The 15,156-nt window shown below is 40.9% G+C and overlaps 1 protein-coding gene across 1 annotated transcript in view; it reads left to right on the top strand.

The window, feature by feature from the left end:
* The window catches only part of GCNT1 (glucosaminyl (N-acetyl) transferase 1), a 68,780-nt gene extending 64,023 nt beyond the window's left edge, over positions 1 to 4,757 (top strand). Inside the window, exons 3-4 of the transcript XR_012002388.1 lie at positions 4,021 to 4,127; positions 4,374 to 4,757. The gene's annotated coding sequence lies outside the window, so the exon portion shown is untranslated. The remainder of the gene's footprint in view (positions 1 to 4,020; positions 4,128 to 4,373) is intronic.
* Positions 4,758 to 15,156: the final 10,399 nt, after the last annotated feature.

Consider the following 15,156-nt stretch of genomic DNA (forward strand, 5'->3'; position numbering starts at 1 on the left):
CTCAGTCTTCACATTGAGGGCATTTGGTGTTGGACAATCCTTTGTTGTGAAGGGCCCTGTGGGGGACTCCATGAGGAGCATTGTAGGATGCTTTAGCAGCTTCCCTGGCTTCCATACTCTAGATGCCAGTAGGAACCCCCTCCAGTTGTGACAACAAAAAATGTTTCCAGACTTTACTAACTGTCCCCTGAGGAGCAAAACTGCCCCCCCCCCCCCCCCGCAGTGAGAACAACAGTGTTACAGTAAAGAAGCTCTGTTATGATATGCCTTTCCTCTTGTTTCTAACACAGTCACATTTGGAAACACCTGATCAATGTTTATCCAGCTTAACTGGCTGTAAGCTCAACAAGGACAGTCCTGATTTGTTACTATATCTCATAGAGTCTGACATTAAGTATATGTCAAAGAAATATTTTGAAATAAATTTTCTCTTTGGTTCCAAAATTTCTTCCAATCCATAAACTCAGTATAATGCACCCTTTTAAATCTAAAAGCGAAGAAATTTTTCAAGAAAGATATCTGGCAGACTTCTCTCATGTCTCATGAACTTGAATGAGTCACTAAACTGGAAGCAGGCCATTGCCAAGAGGAGTAGGGTGCACATAGTTTTTAAAACTTGCCTCATGACCTACTAGTGGGTTGGTAAATCAAATTTGGTGGTCAGGATCATCATTTAAAAAAAGAAATAGAGTAGAAGAAACATATCAAAGTATAATGCAGATCATAAAGGTGGATATTGTTTTTTAAAGCATCTTTTCAGTTTTCTATAAAAAGTATATAGTATTCATGTGTGTGTACTAAGTTGCCATGTGGAATCCATTCCTTTCTCTGAGTTACAGGAGAGAAAGTTTGTAGTCTCAGCTTTAATTCTGAGCTGGGGATAGAGCTACCCTCTGATGGCTAGGGACCAGAGCAGAATATAGGTCTGTTAGGAAGAAGAGATGAATAGATATTGAATACCTAAGCAGAAAAAAATTGTTACATCTCTTGATATATATTTTTTCTTTCATGGTGAATTCTCTGTATTTCCCTATTTTCAGACTCCAGTTGATGAAAACATGCCATTTTGCCCAAGTCAAAGGATCACAGATATTCATACAAACATAAATCTTTCTATTTTTGTTCAATTAGCAGAACTAAAATACAAGAGAAAAATTATTGGCTCTCTTTTGGAGATAAGCAGCAAGAACCACAACAGTAATCCCTGAAAATAACTGTCAGACTTAGAAAAAAAAGAAATTACTTTTATATTTCAGATAGACATCAACAGGTAAATAACCTGACAAAATAGAATGTTTGTACCCACCAATGCAATATCAGCACAGTGACGTTACTTCAAACTGTAAACGTATTATATGAGGTCCCAGCTAATGGTTGTGTGAGCTGTCAGCCAAAGGTCTACGAAAGTAGTTATGTAGATTCTCAGAATCAAAACCTTTCAAGATAAGGAAGGAATTTTGTTGCTAAATACTGTTTCTGGGTACTTGCCTTGTTAAATCAATATCTTAAGCCTCCATAGCAATGAACAGACTTAATTTCAGTCAACTTACAATTCCTAATTTTGGTATGGGGGTCATTTCTAAATGTCAGGAAATGAAGACGTTTCACAAGCCTTAGAATTTGCATTTAAGCAAGTTTACAACTAAACTTGGAGGTCAAATTTCTTAAATCAAAGAGTCAGATTTCTTAAATCAAAACCTGTGAGGTTGTGTGATCCTCTGACACATGGAGAGAGTCTTACATATCTGCCCCATGTTCCTTTTAGTACAAGGATGTCCTGAGTGTTCACAGCTCCTCACAGGACAGGAAGAGACTGAGTTAGACTAGCAGTTCCCCCAGATAAACACAATATCAAATTGGTCTGTTTCTAGTTTGGTCAGAGGTTTCTACAACAAAAGCTTCTTTTTTGGCTTTGGTTGTTTTCTTTACTGGAAAATTCGTGGGACTCGCACAATTACCCCATTTACTTGAATACATGTAGAATAACCTTTAATGTACATTCTTTGCATCATACCTGTTTGTTAGGAGCCAGTTATATTTTTGGCTGAAGATCAGATTACTCAATTGGCAGATATAAAGACATGTTTGTTTCACATCTGTACCAAAGAATGTTTAAAGTAGAGAGGGGGCAGGTATGGAAACCCAAAACAAAACAACCCACTCCAGGATCCATTTTATAGCCTAGAATAAAAATCCCCCTTTTCTCCTTCCAGATTAATCTCTATGCCAACAAACTCTTGGAAACTTACACATAAACATTTACTTAAACTTAAGGTCATGCCGCAACTTAGTAGAAACTGGGAAATTCCATCTTTGATGGACACAGCTGTTAGCCAAGCATTTGCTGGATTTTATGATAAATCTAAAAAATTTGCCTTGAAAAGACACATGTCATAAAATGCAGCATGAGAATACGACAGAAGTGTATAATGTCTCTCTTCTAGATTCATCCCACATGCTTGTGACTTCCAAACAACTCTGCATTTTCCTGGTTAGATTTTGCAGTGTTTTCTGCCCAATTTAAAAAACCTCCTCCTCTTCAATGTTGCTTTTCTACACTGGTTGGAGGTGTCAAGTATGGCCTTGGTGTATCTTGAGCTCTGGCATTAGAGACTTCTTCCACCCGAGGTTCAGTAAGTGTCCATCCATGCCTTTAAAATCACAGGATCACAAACACCAAGTCTGGAATACCACTGCTTGTCATAGCTAATGACATTTTTAGGGGTCTTTGGCTTAACTGAAGGAGAATTCCAGAACTAGGGAGATGGGGGAGGGATGATACATAGTAATAATGGCTACAATTTATTCCCTGCTTACCATGTCCTAGGCACCAAACAACATTTTATTTATTTATTAAAGATTGATGTATTTATTTTAAGAGAGAGAGAGAGAGAAAGTGAAAGAATGAGCATTGGAGGAGGGGCAGAGGGAGAGGGAGAAAAAATCTCAAGCAGACTGTGCATTGAGCACAGGGCCAGACACAGGGCTCAATCCCAAGGCCCTGAGATCACAACCTGAGCTGAAACCAAGAGTCAGTTGCTCAACTGACTGCACCACCCAGGCACCCCCGCCAAAAAGCATTTTACGTTATTTAATTTAAACTTTCCGTGTCAGGCTGGTACTATTTTTCCTTTAAATATATTAGAGCTTAAATAAATTGACCAACAATATACATCTAATATACTCTTCATGTTAGCCTTCTTGAGGATGAAGATGTTTTGTTGTTCCTCATTATATCTTCAGAATTCAGAACCAGGCTTGAGATGTAGTAGGTCCTCGATAAACATTTACTGAATGAATGAATAGATGAAAAAATATATTAGTCAAAGTAAAAGAGCCAGGATTAAAATGTGTCTATTCTCTTACTCTCTTCCCACCATGTCCCATAGCATCCTCACAGGGGAGGAATGGCCGTCTTTCTAGCATGTTAGCTTCTCAGGGCTTGTGTTGGCTCTTCTTGCTGTAGGTGAGGCTGCAGAGGCCCATACACAGCAGCCGACCGACATCCGTCGACTCTGGCTTTTGACTTTTGTCTGGGGCTACTTCCAGGTATTTCCTCCTAGAAAGTCTTATATTTTGCGAACTGAGTCTTCTTTTCCAGGGAAATGATAAATGTGGCATCCCAGGGAGACAAGTTGGTGGGAGTCAATAGAAGGATAGAGAAACCCAGGCTCAAACCTAGAGTTTCCTCCAGGAGTTGTCACAAACTTTTGAGTAGAGTGAATGTGGGGATTTCCTCTTTCTGGTGGTACACATGCAGGTGGTCAGCAAGCCTTTCAACCTGCTGAGAATTAGAGGGTGGGAGGAGAAGGGAAATCACACAGTGCAAATTCACATCCAGATGAGGTAGTCAGAAATAATATCAGTAATAACAGTAATATCAGTAATCTTTGTGATTGAAAGAGACAGTACTATTTGTGTTGTCGATGATAAGACTGGGGGAAGGGAAAGGATCATGATGTCTAGTTCCCATCCAAGACTTTGGTACTCAAAGAGGTAATTTCACAATCTTCTCTTTAGAATTCCATGGAGCAGAGTGTGGAGAGATCTGGGAAGTGGCTGAGCTTTCTCTCTGGAGCAAAACATGAAGATGAAGTGGAAGAAAAAATGTGGCAGAGAAGGAAAAGGTGCTAGAGCCCCAGGGGCATGGGATTCTGGCTTGGGAAATGCCACCACCACTACAAAGGGAGAAATGGGGCTCTAGATGGGGGTTGTGTAGAGGAGGCAAGAGGCTGCCTATTGCAATGGAATGCCATTTAGTGCGGAAGAGAGCTGTGTTTGAATTTCTATCCTATCAAATACTGGTTTTGTATTCTTCTAGTTGTTGTTGTTTAAAATTCTTTTTTTTTTTTTTTTTTTTTTTTTTTTTTTAGTAATCTCTACACCCAGCTTGGGGCTTGAACTCACCACCCTGAGATCAAGAGTCACATGGTCTTCTGACTGAGCCAGCCAGGTGCCTCTGGTTTTGTGTTTTAGAGTGAATCTCCCAGAATCCATGAGCAGAATCCCTAACTGCCAATTTGGTCTAGAAAAAACAGTATAAAATGTGCTAACTGCCATTGTCATTCACATCTGGCTGACAGGTGGATTTTACTAACAATGCACCTTCATGGTAGCTTTCTATTTCAGTTATTCTTACTAAATATATATTCTGTTCTGTTGTTTCCCTGCTGCTGAAGCAGTGTGTATAATGTCAAGAAGCATAAGGACAAGTATTTTAGTCACACAATTAAAGAGACCATTATTTAAAGATTTCATCTTCTAATTCTGGTTGCTCAGACGATGATGCCTTATAGCCACTCTTCTTGTATGACTTCCTTTCCTAATACTCAGTTTCTTGCTCTGCATACTGAAGGATAACACTCTTTACTTCGCTTCGTAAGTATTAGATTCTAAATAAACAGTAGCTGTAATAATACTGGTGAGGATCACAGGGGTTCTGTGAGGCTGAAGTCTTTCAAAAGCAGAACATACTAGCGTTCTTCTGGAATGTTCAGGTGCTGCTGGCCATACAGCAGAGAGAGCTTTCTTCTTCTCCTTCTCTTCCTTTTTCTTCTTCTCCTTCTCCTCCTTTTTAAGATTTTATTTAGAGAAAGAGAGAATGTGAGCAGGTAATGGGGCAAAGGGAGAGTGGAGAATCCCCAGCAGACTCCCCGCTAAGCAAGGAACCCATGCTGGCGCTCAATCCCAGGACCCTGTGATCATGACCTGAGCTGAAACCAAGATTCAGGTGCTTAATTGACTGAGCCACTCAGGGTGCTCCCAGAGAGCTTTCTTCTTAGACAGCAGAATCAAAAACAGACTTGCCTTCTGTAACCACTGTCCTGTGAATAACTTTTTAGCACATGGAGCTGAAAAGTTTCAGCACCTTTTGCACATCTCCTCCCACTCTTTTTTTGTGTGTGTCACAAGTTTGCACCTAAAACAACACAATAACTATACACTCTCTAAGAACTGCCCTTTTGACATTATGGTTTCAGGCAAGGACACACTCACCAATTCACTTGACACAACCGTTTCTGGTCAGTTAACATATTTGTCTACCTTATTCACATAGAACCCTGACATTTTGCTTCCTGTGAGTGAGCCAGGCAGGAAGGGTGAGGGGACAGCATCCTCTAGTCCCCTTGCTCATGTAGAGTATTGCCAAATGTTTCAAGGCAATCTTGAATTTAGTCTTTCTTTAGTTCTACCTGTGTTTTTCAGCGCTATGATTTTATTTTTAAGTGCATGTTGAGTGTAAGATAACCACAAAACACAAAGGTTGAAAAAATGTGAAAGTATTTTTTTAAAAAGTGTACACATCCCAGACTATGACCCCCACCCCCACTTACCTCTTCTACCACCTACTCTCAAGGCTTTTCTTCCTCACTCAGTGACTGAAATAAATTTTTACTAATTTATTTATTTATTAAATTTTTTTATTTATTTATGATAGTCACACAGAGAGAGAGAGAGAGGCAGAGACACAGGCAGAGGGAGAAGCAGGCTCCATGCACTGGGAGCCTGATGTGGGATTCGATCCAGGGTCTCCAGGATCGCGCCCTGGGCCAAAGGCAGGCTCTAAACCGCTGTGCCACCCAGGGATCCCAATTTTTACTAATTTAAATTACATTTATAGTATCTACTTATTTACTTTCAATTTATCCTCAGTTCTTTAGACTTGCTATCAAGGTTATATTTTTCTATTTGCAGAAATCACTTGGATATCTTGCTTGGATTGAGATAGACCATATCATAATTTTTTCTATTAAAATTCATGGAAATCTTTTTTCACCTAATGGGTTCTCAGAGTGTGAGGGTTCATAGGATGAGTTGAAGTCTTTAGGCGTGAAGGATAGATTGGAGAGGTAAACAAATATATTTATGTTGTGTGTCTATTATGTTCTATCCAAGGGCTGAAGCCTTTGGGCAAGGAGAGCAGAGAAAGATCATAGAGAAGTCTCTTGACATGAAAAACCATAATAACCTTGAACAAGAATGCCACAGTGCTTTGCTATTCCTCCTATCTCATCCACATTCTAGTCTTTCTCAATCTCTTATAGTTTTTTCCTGCTTTTCATGACCTCGACATGTGAGGGTCCCAGGCAGTAGTGTGCTGCCTAATGTTTAGCACTGGCTCCATGGGGAACAAAAAAAAACCTGGAGTGTGGCATTCACCAATCTTCAAGATGCAAATATTTCCACTATGGCTGATTTCCAGCTCTTAGCATACTATTACTGATTGGGGGTAGGGGGTGGGAAGACATGTGCCCCACCAATTCTCACAGAAACCTAGGGGCATTTCCAGCTCACTGGCCCTATGGCTAGTAATCAGGCCCTTTTCTTTATTTGTAGTTATTTCCTACGTGATCTCACCAAATTCCATGCCTTTAAATACCTTCCATATGCTGATGGGTACCAAATTAGATATGATGCCCAATCTCTCCAAATTGCGCATATTCCTACCCAACTGTCAACATGACAGCCACATTTGGATATCTAACGCATGTGAAATTTAACAAGAACAAAACAGAACTCCTGATTTCACCAGAGCTTGCTTCCAAGTCTTCCACTGCGTCAGCAGACAGCATCATCATCCACCTTGTCACTCAATTCTAAATCCTCAGAATAGTCCTTGACTCTCTCTGTCATACCACACACTCAACTCTTTCTTAGGTCTTATTAACTATGTCTTTAAGTTTTGTCCCAAATCGGGGTGCCTGGGTAGTTCAAGCTGTTAAGCATCTGCCTTTAGCTCAGGTCATGATTCCAGGGTGCTGGGATTGAGTCCCACCTTAGGGCTCCCTGCTTAGTGGGAAGCCTGCTTCTCCCTCTGCCCCACCCCCTGCTTGTGCCCATGCACTCTCTCTCTCTCTCTCTCAAATAAATAAATAAAATCTTAAAAAAAAAAAAAGGAAAGAAAGAAAGAAAAAAAGAAAGAGAGAAAGGAAGGAAGAAAGAAGAAAAAAAGAAAGAAATTGTCCCAAATTACCCTGATGTGTATACATCACCTCTGGTCCTTGTTGAGTAATCTAGGCCTCATTTCTCTCCTGTGGTAGCAACCCTATCCCTTGACAGAAAATAGTCTACCTGGCAACCAGACTGAGTATCTATTTATTTTATTTTTAATTTAAAAAATTGTTTTGAGAGAGAGAGAGAGAGAGTGAGAGAGTGCAAGTGGGAGTTAGGGGAAGGGCAGAAGGAGAGAGAATCTTAAGCAAGCCCATACCCAGCAGGGAACTTGTCACGCACGGGGCTCAGTCTTATGATGGTGAGATCATGATCTGAGCCGATATCAAGAGTCAGACACTGGGCAGCCCGGGTGGCTCAGCGGTTTAGCAGCGCCTTTAGCCCAGGGGTGATCCTGGGGTCCCAGGATTGAGTCCCACATCGGGCTTCCTGCGTGGAACCTGCTTCTCCCTCTGCCTCTGTCTCTGCCTCTCTCTTTGTGTGATTCATGAATCAATAAATAAAATCTTAAAAAAAAAAAAAAAAAAGAGTCAGATACTTAACCCACTGAGCCACCCTGAGCCCCAGGCTGAGTCTTTAAAACAGAAGTCAGATCCCATCACTCCCTTGCTTACAACCCCCTCCACCCCTCTGAGCTTTCCATCATATTCAGAATAAAATTCAAACCTTGTCACCTCTGGTGAGGCTCTCCTACTTCACCTGGCCCTTGCTTACCTCTCCACTTACAACTTTCTCCACTCTACCATCTGCTTAACCTGCTCCAGATGCACTGGCCTGCTTGCTATTATCAACACACCAGCTTTTTCCAGCCCTGGATATTCACATTTCTGTTCCCTCTGCATAGATATCTCTCCCGAGAGCCCTATCCATATCTTCACACAATTCATTCACTTCATTCAGGTTTCTACTCAAAGGCTACCTCTTAAGGGAAGTATTCCTTGATTATCATATCCCAAAGAGACCCCTCCACCCCTCTCACTAGCCTACACATCTATCTTCTTCCCATGCTTAATGGTTAATTTTTTTTTCTTAAATCTCTATTCCTAACCTGGGGCTCAAACTCATGACCCTGAGATCAAGAGTTGCATGCTTTACCAACTGAGCCAACCAGGTGCCCCACCATGCTTAATTTTTCTTTAGAGTGCTTATCTCTATCTAATTTATATTATTTATTGATTTGTTTCCATGAAGGTAAATATTTTGTTTTTGTTAAGTGCTCTGTTCCCAGAACCTATAAAGGTACCTTGCACATTGGAGACACTTAATAAGTACTTAATGAATAAATATTATAAGAAATGGAACCATGTGCTCTCACACAGCTTACTGTCTGTATATCAGGGGTTGAAAACTTCTTCTGTAAAAAGCCCAATAATAACTATTTTAGACTTGGTGGCCATAGAATCTGTATCACAATTACTTAACTCCGCATTTGTAATACGCAAGCAGTCACAGACAATATTTTAAGAAATGAACATGGCCGTGTTCCAATAAAGCTTTACTCATGAAAACAGGCCACAGGCCAGCTTTGCTCTTTGGGCTGCAGCCTACAGACTTTGGTCTAGATGAATATGACTGTACTATTCTGCTATCTTCATTAACATGACCTAGCTATTCCACTGTCTTCATCATCAGGCCTTCCTAATCCAGGAAATTCTTGCTCAAGATAATAAAAGTTGCAAATAACTTTGGAAAAACCCAATTGAGCGAACATCAGGCTGACCAATCTTTCATTGAATAGCATCATATGACAATTTTCTCTGCGATATTCTTGAAAACTTACTGTAAAACCCTCACCTGACTATGTCTACCTATCCTAAACTGTTATATCACAATCCTACATTGGAAGACCTGCCTCCCACCAGACTTCAAAAGCCTCATGGATACCTCAGCTTGGCTCTCTTCCCTGTCAGAGATGCTGCTAAGACTATCAAGGTGATGGTCTCTGTGAGAATGCTGAGCCATAACCTCAGAGCTATTTGCTGGTGTTTCCAAGGAGTCCCATGTAATGCAGGACAATCCCAGAGGAGGTTACCATGTTGTTTCTGTTAGTTGTGCTATCATGATTTCTGGGTCCTAAAAATTAAAGGAAATATTCATCCATTCACTCATTCAACAAATATGTATCGGGATCTTATTACACATCTGCCCTTATACTTGCCAGTCTTAATAGGAGTGTGCAAGTACAAATCAGGTAGCTTTGTTCTGTGTGAATACAATAGGAAAAGGCAATCTTTCCCCAAGTGATTAATGACTTTCACGTTTGCCTTTTTGCACCTTAAAAAATTATGTCGCCAGGGATTTTAACAGGGAAAGAAAAATATACTCGTTAAAAATGAGGTCTTCTTGGATTGCCCTAAGCTTTAAGATATCTCTCCTCCAGTCTCTGAAGTTTGCTGATCCAGGAGTCTGCAACTAGCAGTGCATATGGCCAAGAGTTTTCTGGAGGAAAGCCAGGCACGGCTGAAACATCAACTTTCTGACTACTGGGGGGAAAAGCAGCCCTTAATGCCATCATCGTCCATAAAAACTCTGGAATTTATTCGCACAAAGAACTCATTGAGAGCCCACAGTTCTGCTACAGCCATTCCTTTATTCTCAGGGAGGACGCGTCAGAAAAACCAGCCGCCCTGCTTGTGCCATTTCTGCAGATGCAGTGCTCAAAAGTCTGTGCCTTGTAGGGAAACGGCAGGCCTGGCTTCCCGAATGGGTGGAGGCGACCCTGCAGGCCTGGGGAGAGAGCCCAAGACTCCAGTCAGGGCCTAACTCTGCCAACTGAAGCAAGCCACTGAGCCACCCAGGGCCTCCCTGTCCTCATTTTGGAAATGCAAATGGGAAAAAAAAGTAGAATCTCACCTCCAGGCAGTTTGTGTTAATCAGCTGAGAAAATGGAGATGAAATTGTCCTAGAGGCTTAGAATCTCTTCACAAATGCCAGTCATTCTTTCCTGAAAGCAGTGGTTTGGGGTTGCCATTTTAGTAGTTCTACAAAAGATACTGCCCCCACTCCCAACCCTGGGCTCCCCAGACCAGTAGTGCCTGGGTTTCTGTTAACAGAAAAGCAATCTTTATTTGTTCTATTCTTGTTTGGACTCTTTTAAAAATGCAAGCACCTCCTAGAAGGCATAATACATCAAAGTAATCCACACTAAAACACACGGGGGCTTCTCAAATGCTTTCCTTCTCTCAAGAGGGATCAGGTGGCTAAGGATGGATAATGACAGGAGATTACTAAAAAGTTGGGGAAAGTCATTTTAAAAAGGAGGAATGCCTACTGAATAATAGAATTGTAATAGCCTTGCAGATTATAAGGATCAGTGATTTTTGAAGTGAAATCTTAGGCAGGTTCCTTTTATGTAAAACAGAAAGTCACAAAGCTTCTCACCCCACTGCCTCATGCTGATGCCCCTCTGTGGGATCCCAGGGCTCTGAGTTTGGAAATCTCTCTACTTAGCCTCCCCCTCATTTACAGGAGGTCCCAGAAGAGAGGTAGAAGTATAGCCACCCCCTACTTTAGTGCTCCTGGCTCCACATAGGAGCAAAATAATAACAATGAACATCGGAGATCTTACTATATGCCAAGCTCTGGGCTAAATTATCTGTACCATCTGATTTAATCTCCAAAAGAAGCTTGTGAAGCAGATACTATTTTCCTTCTCTTTTTAAAGATGGGGCAATGGAGGCTTAGGGGGAATTAAAATAAATCTCGTAAGAAAGTCAAACTGAGGCCTGTATAGTTTTAGGGCTGGTATCCTCACCCGCACCCTACCGTGTCCCTGAAGAGAACTTCTGTCTTTGATGCTTATCATCGTAATGTCAGCTAGAATTTCTGTAGATTCTAGATTTGGATTTCAATGAAGATGTGTCTGTAACACCCACACATTATCTTCAGTCTGGACTTATGTTTTAGAAGAGAGAGAAAGAGTTTGAATTAAAATAGAAAGTCCTATTTTATGGGTGTAACAAGTGAGCGTACAGTCTTAGGCACAAGATGAGGTTGGATTTTCCTCCTGTGTTGCCAACTCTGGGTCGTTCTTTTTTTTTTCTTTTCAAATGTAGCATAAGCTTGCTGAATAAAAGACGAGGGAAAGTTGACAGACCACAACAAACAAAATACTCCACCTTAAAACCTGAAATTCAGACACGAGGGTGACTCTGAAAGCAAAATAACATTGGGTCCATTAAACACACACACGCACACCCAACACACAAATCCAAACTTAGCTCACTGTGAAAACTTTTAAGTGATCTCTAGAAGAGGAAGAGAAGGGAAGACACCAAATAAATAAGGATATTCTTCTTTGAGTTTAAATTGCAGGAGAGAGAGGTGAAAAACATCTGATTCCCTCACGGGCAGGAATAGGTAACCATAATTGTATTAGTCACCGGCAAAGGCATCGTCCATTTGGTTGAGACAGCTACAGGATTATAAAGATGATAGCATTTTAGAGCTCAGAAAATGGCCTCAAGATGAGCCAGCCTCCCTTAGAGATAGAAAATGGGGAAAGGGAGCATCCTATGGCCAGGTGAGCTTGCTGGGTTTAATGGGTTGTTGGTTTCATTCCCATCCATTTGTGAGAGCTCTTTGTATGGTGGAAGCATGGACATTTGGCTCTGGCATTACAAATTTTTTTTGAATTCTGTTTATTTCTTTGTCAGTTGATTTTTACCTGGCACATTTTTCAAATATGGTTTTTCACCTATTTATGTTCAAATCTGCTATCTTTTTAAGCATAGCTTTTGGGACTCCAGTCTGGGTTAAGAAGGAAGTCCTTATCTTTACACTGCGCATGCCTTGGATGTTGTTTTGGTTTGCATTTGAAACTTTTTTTTTTTTTTAAGATTTTATTTGTTTATTCATGAGAGACAGAGAGAGAGAGAGAAAGGCACAGACACAGGCAAAGAAGCAGGCTCCATGCAGGGAGCCCAACATGGAACTCGATCCCAGGTCTCCAGGATCACACCCCAGGCTGAAGGCGGCGCTAAACCACTGAGCCACCTGGGCTGCCCCTGAAACTTTATTCTTTAGATAATTTATACCATTTTGTATTTTGTGAGATGCAAGTCTACTTTTATTTTCCTTCTTATGACTTGATAGTTGTGCTAGTATTGTTTATTAAATAACCCATTCTTATCTCCTTGAGTTGAAAGAGCACTTTTGTGTTATACACACATTTATACACACATGTATGGAATATATACTGATGTCGTTCTGAATTCTCTGTTTCACCAATCTATTTCTCTGCCATATTATACTGATTTTATTGTAATGTCCTTAGTGTGTCCCCTCCCCACTTTTTTTTTTTTCATACGTTCTTGGCTCTTCTTGGGCATTTATTCTTCCATAACAATCTGAAGAGTCATACTATTGTGGGATGCCTGGGTGGCTCAGTAGTTGAGTGTCTGCCTTTAGCTAATGTCATGATTCTAGTGTCTAGGGATTAAGTCCCACATCAGGCTCCCTGCATAGAGCCTGCTTCTCCTTCTGCCTATGTCTCTGTCTCTCTCTCTCTCATGAATGAATAAGATATTTAAAACAAAAAAATCATATTAGTGTTTGTAGTAGACCAAATAGTGTGTACCCTCCCTGCACCCAAGAGGTCCACCACCTAATCCCTGAAATCAGAAAATGTTACTTTATTTTACAAAAGGGACTCTGCAGATGTGGTTAGGTTAATGATTTTGAGTTTAGAAGATGATCCTGAATTATCCCGTGGGTCTAATGTCATCACAACAATCCTTGTAAGAGAGATATGGGAGCAGTCAGAGTTGGAAGAGAAGGCAAGGAGTTGACAGAGATTGGAGTGGAATGCTCTGCAGCTGGAGGAGGGGCGACAAGGATCATGCCCTGGGCCAAAGGCAGGCCCTAAACCACTGAGCCACCCAGGGATCCCTAAATACTATATTTCTATAATATTAATTTCCTTACTGAAGAACATAGTTTGTCTTTTCATTTGTTCAGAACTGTTTTATTTTCTTCAATAAAAGTATATGTCGGGCAGCCCCGGTGGCTCAGTGGTTTAGCGCCACCTTCTAGCCCAGGGCATGATCCTGGGGACCTGGAATGGAGTCCCACGGCAGGCTCCCTGCATGGAGCCTGCTTCTCTCCCTGCCTGTGTCTCTGCCTCTCTCTCTTTCTCTCTTTCTCTCTCTCTGTGTCTGTCATGAATAAATAAATAAAATCTTTTTTTAAAAAAGTATATGTCATATAAAAATTTAAAATATTAAAAATAAAAAGTATATTCTCATACGGGATTTGTTTCTTACTAAATCTATTCTGAAATATTTCATATTTTGCCACTGTTGTTAGTGAAACTGTGGAGGCCGAGAAAATTAAGGCCATTCCACTTTCAGTTCAGCGTTAGCACAAGTGCAGCCATCCCAGGCCCCTGTGAATAAGAGCTGAACTTTACCTTACTTCAGCTACAGGAAAAAAACAGTTTACAGCTTAACGTCCTAGAAAGCCCCGTATTAGAATAAAAACAGAGCCCAAGCCAGGGGCAGGAAGCCCCTATTAGAATAAGAACAGAGCTCAATGCCCTTGAAAGCCCCATATCAGAATGTAAACAGAACTTGAGGAATTGCTCCCCCCCCTTCTGGAGGTCCCCTAGACCAGCCCTTAAAACTAGGCTGAGGGATCCCTGGGTGGCGCAGCGGTTTGGCGCCTGCCTTTGGCCCAGGGCGCGATCCTGGAGACCCGGGATCGAGTCCCACGTCAGGCTCCCGGTCCGTGGAGCCTGCTTCTCCCTCTGCCTGTGTCTCTCTCTCTGTGACTATCATAAATAAATAAAAATAAAAAATAAAAAAATAAACCAAAAACTAAGCTGAAACCCAGGTCGGACTCCAAGTCCCTGCACCGCTGTGTCGGGTACACTTGGACCCAAGCTCGAGCTTGCAAATAAACCCTCGTGTGTTTGCATCGATGTCAGCTCCTTGGTGGTTTCTCGGATATGTAATCTTGGGCACAACAAAACAGTTTTCTGTTTCTATTTATTTTTTTAAGATTTTAATTATTTATTTGAAAGAGAGAGAGAGAGTGAGAGAGAGAAGGAGCAGGGGGAGAGGTAGAGGGAAAGCAAAAAGCAGGCTCCCTGTTGAGCAGAGAGCCCGATGTGGGGCTTGAACCCAGGACCCCGGGATTATGTCCTGAGCCAAAGGCAGACACTTAACCAACTGAGTGTCCCAGGTACCCCTCTGTTTCTATTTCTTTGTAATTAACACTAGGACTGAAAAAGTCCATTCATTTTGTAAAATAGGGATTGTCTAACTAATTGCCAAATTCTCTAATTACCCATACTTGTGGTATGGGTTTTGTTGTTCTTATTGTTCTGCGTCTTTGGGTTTTGTTGTTCTTATTGTTCTGTGTCTTTTCTTATTCACATTTTTACTTTATGTATTTATTTATTTTTTAGGCATATAATCATATCATTAGCAAAACCAAAGAATTTTATTCTTATTCTCAAATGTTAGGGTAGTTACTTGATTTTGTTGTGTTAATGAGTTTGGGATTTCTTCCAAGTCAGTGTTTAGTCATAATGATGATGGTGAACATTCTGGTGTGTAGTTTGTTTAATTTTGCACTGTAGGATCCTATCTGCCATCAGTCTGGTAAATAGCCTTAATATTAAATAATTTCTATAAATCTTATTTTATTCAGTAGGAATGGCTGCCACTTTACTAAATATATTTTAAGCACCTAAAGATATGA

The sequence above is a fragment of the Vulpes vulpes genome, chromosome 1, assembly GCF_048418805.1.
Source record: "Vulpes vulpes isolate BD-2025 chromosome 1, VulVul3, whole genome shotgun sequence".
Classification (NCBI taxonomy): domain Eukaryota; kingdom Metazoa; phylum Chordata; class Mammalia; order Carnivora; family Canidae; genus Vulpes; species Vulpes vulpes.